We start from the raw sequence: 3,994 nt of genomic DNA, 5'->3' as shown, positions 1-3,994 counted from the left end.
TTTTTGTATATTCAATCTATTAACATTTTCTTTATAAAAAATTATCATGTACTCCCTGCCAATACTTCTGCCCATGTGTTCACTGAAGATATGGGTGATATAGCAAAGTGTGATAGAAAGCACATGGTACCTGCCTAAGAGAAAAAATAGTATATGGGGTTTTAAAGACGTCTTAAAACAGGCAACCATTTGATTGAGGCATTGACTGAGTCCACACAGAAGAAGCACACTAGCCTGTGTGCTCCAATAAAAGCCAAACCCAAAGGAGGGAATGATATTAGAGTTACATTCTGAATACCCAGTTTGCAGAAGGACATAAGCAGTAAAAGTCCTAAACCCACTTTCAGGGTCCCTCGGGTAGATTAAACCTCTGTGAATCTCAACAGACTACACACCAGGATGGCAGAGGCCTGGTTATCAGGCAAAGCGCATTGCAAGGAGGGTTAATTAGGTAGTTAGGCCAAATTGTGACATCTTGTCATTGATCTCCCTCTTGATCCCATGTATAATTGCTCCAGTTTTTAATATTTTCTACTTCCTTTTTGATTGAGATTTTTTCTTTGCTTCATTATGTCACTGTTGTTAAGTCAATTGTTTGTATTTTCTTGAATTTCTACAATTTTATGGATACAAAACACATATTAGATGAAACTACGGAAAATTGGATTAATAGATTAAAATGTTCCTGATAAGGGAAGCTGGCAAGAAATGAGGAGCTAACAGCAATGAGTACAAGGCAGAAGAAGTGTCCTAGAATTGATTGTGGTGATGGTAACACAACTCTTAGGAATGTGTTTCAACTATTGAAATTTATTAAATGTGAATTGTAGGTTGGTAAAATTTACAAACAAACTGATTTAAAAAAATCTTTTTATATTAGGTAAAAGTATGTGTACACAGCAAATTAGGTTCCCATTTAACAATCTTTATATAAATTTTTCTATGACATTGGTTGCAATTTTCAAATGTGTCAGCATTTTTATTATTTTTATATTTTGTTTTTTGTTTTTCCTGTTTCCATTGATCTAGGTTCTCTTTCTACTTTTGCCGTCTCATCTTTGCTTTTGGGTAAATGTTGACCATTCATTTACCCAGTGTTCTCATATGGTTAAGAAACCCTGGTAGCACTGTCATTTAAAGGTTCAATTGTTAACCATAATGTTGGTTATTGAAACCTACAGTCTGTTCAGTGGGAGAAAGCTGAAGCCATCTGATTCCATCAAGATTTACAGAGCTTCAGAAACCCGACATAAGGTTGCTGTGAGTTGGAATCAACTTCATGGCCATGCATCTGGATTGTGGTTTAGTTGGTTGTTGAAGGGAGTCCAGGATTCACAACGTGAACTACAGAAATAATGACACTTCCAAGTTCAAAAGGAATCTTAATACAATAGCCTTGGGACTTCTCTTGTCTCCGTCTAGTAGGTCTTGCCATCTTAAGGATTGTTAACTTCATAAACATTTTATCATCTTTCCAGTGTCTGACTAAATTTTGAGATTGATAGGTGTACATTTTTCATCACATTTATAGATTGTAAACTGCTATTTCATCAAATATTTGCTCCCCTGTTTTCTCTCTTCTTCTATAACAATTAATCATTATGATTTTGCTTTGTGTTTTCACAAAAATCACTCAGCCACTATGTATTTTCAAACACTTATATTTTTTTCCTTTTGATTATCAGTTTAGATAATATTTATTGTACTGTTTTTATTTTTGCTAATTCTTCTTTTTCTTTTTGAATATACGGTTGAGCCCATATATTGGATTTTCATTTTGTATATTATGCTTTTCATTTCTAGTATTTCTTCTTTACAATTTATATTTTTCATTTCTTTACAGAATTTTTCCAACTCTTCTTTCATTACACCTATATTTTATATGTTTTTGAACATATATTAATAATTTCTAATGTTGACACCATCAATTTTACCTTGAGTGGAGGTAAGACATTTTAATATATTTCTTATCTGTCTCAATAGACAGTAAAATTTCCACTGATCCTTATGATGCTGGAATCCTCACTAAAGAATCATGATGAAACTGTGAAACGCTTCATGATACAGATTTGGAGGACATTCTATGGCATGAAATTAGTCAATGACAAGGACAAATAAGGTACAAGACCACTACTGCAAAAGACACAAACTTTGATACTTAACAGGGTAAGAAGAGAGGGAAGTAAGGGGAAGCAATAGGCTACCGTGTAGACAGCTATTACTTAGATGAAAGGGAAGGTTGTCCTCCCTACAAGAAGGGGAGGAGAAAAAAAGGTTGAGGAAGAGAGAAAAAACTATTCGAAGATTTGAGCAGTTTTTCAATGGTTGATTACAAAAATGATGATGATCTGAAATGTAAACCCTCACTTAATTTGCAACAAAACATGTTTTTAAAAGAATGACGTTCTTAGTCTTGGATCAAATCCTTCCTTGGGAAGTAGGAATTCAAAAGAATTTGGTGCTTGGTATAAGAAAAAGCTTCTAGGTAAATACAAACTTGCCTTTTGTGTGTGTTTACTGCTCATTCTGAACTGTTTTCATAAGTCAGCCAGACAGTATACATGAGAAAGGTTAGTTCTAAACATTTTCTTACAATAAACAATTAAATATTTCAAACGTTACAATCCAAAGTAATGTTTAAGGGATCTTTCCATTATCTTGTCTCTGTACAGCATGATTTTGTAAAGTCAACCAATCAAAATTTTCTTATAGTATGTTCTAGAATCTTCTATATTTAAATTCCTTTCACTACAGCACTTTAGTGAATCCATACAAGATACTGCTCTATCTTGGATAACTTTATTTCTTCAATAATCTTTTTAATTTTAACAGAAGTTCCAGTTTGCTCTGACATTTCTTGTTATCAAAATGGGCCTTTGTAGTAGTTTTATCTTCAGCAGTTCTAAAAGGATAAGAACCTACAGTTCTGGCACCAGCAAAGCCTTTTGAAGCTTTCTGCGTTTCCATGGAGTTTTCAAAACTAGAGGGCGTAGGCTCCTCTTTCACCTTGAGCTCTGCCTTCTTACATTGAGCTCTTTGAGAACAACTGGAAATCATAATTTTGTTCTTCACTTGTTTGCTTCCCTTTGTCTCTTCTGTTCAGCCTAGTATTTCAAGAATTGTTACAAAATTTTGGAAAATTCATTATGCCAGAAGGTTTTTAGGTTTGTGGGATCTCAGAATCTGTAAGCCCCAAAGGAAGAAAAACAAACAATAAAAGAGCACAGTCTGACCAATAAATTCTGTAGGGCAATTGCCAGTTGTGAAAGATGATTAAAAACTTCCGGGTGAGGTTACATTGGCTCAGGGAATGGGGCAGCGGCAATAGGCTGTTCACCGTTCACAAACCCTCGCCACTGCTCCAAGGGGCACTTTGTTGTAAGCAAAACACCCTCTCCAAAACCTGGGGTACCCCTATGAGAACGTTGTTAAACTTGAGTCCTAAACATAGAACGAATTCAAATCTTTTGGAGGTTGGAGACTGCCACAGGTGAGGAAATGTAGAATTCTGCTTGGGACTCCTCTGTTCCCGATCTCAATCCATTGGCGTTCTTTTACTGAAGAGGAAACTTAAGCACTTTCACAGGCCCTTCGCCAGGCTGTGGGGCCAGGCTTTGGTAGCTGGAGCGGAAAGAAAAAACTTTGGTTGCATCCTTGCCCTGGGTCTGTGCCAGTGGCAGCTGTCAATCAATGGGATGAAGAAAAATAAGTAAATAAATCAAATAAAGAGGAATCTGGAGGGGGAAAAAAATAAATGTCTACATTTTGGGTATTTGAAATTATTGAAACAGATTTTTTTTGCACAGCTAGTTTAATAAAAGGCTCCAAAAATGAAAACAATGGGATGTTTTTCTAATTGGAATTTGAAGCTTCTAGAACAGGGGCTCTCAACCTTCCTAATGCTGCAATCGGTTAATACAGTATTCCTCATGTTGTGAGGACCCCCCAACCATAACATTATTTTCGTTGCTACTTCGTAACTGTAACTTTGCCA

At 35.6% G+C, this 3,994-nt stretch overlaps 1 non-coding gene across 1 annotated transcript; it reads left to right on the top strand.

Annotated features, from left to right (window-relative positions):
- Nucleotides 1–3,571: 3,571 nt before the first annotated feature.
- Nucleotides 3,572–3,701, top strand: LOC115870730. Its single transcript, XR_004046868.1, has one exon. It is a non-coding gene; the product is annotated as a small nucleolar RNA SNORA30/SNORA37 family (small nucleolar RNA).
- Nucleotides 3,702–3,994: the final 293 nt, after the last annotated feature.

Source organism: Echinops telfairi, unplaced genomic scaffold, assembly GCF_000313985.2.
Source record: "Echinops telfairi isolate 266 unplaced genomic scaffold, ASM31398v2 ScPeMD7_2;HRSCAF=8, whole genome shotgun sequence".
Lineage (NCBI taxonomy): Eukaryota > Metazoa > Chordata > Mammalia > Afrosoricida > Tenrecidae > Echinops > Echinops telfairi.
This window is presented reverse-complemented; position numbering and strand designations above follow the sequence as displayed.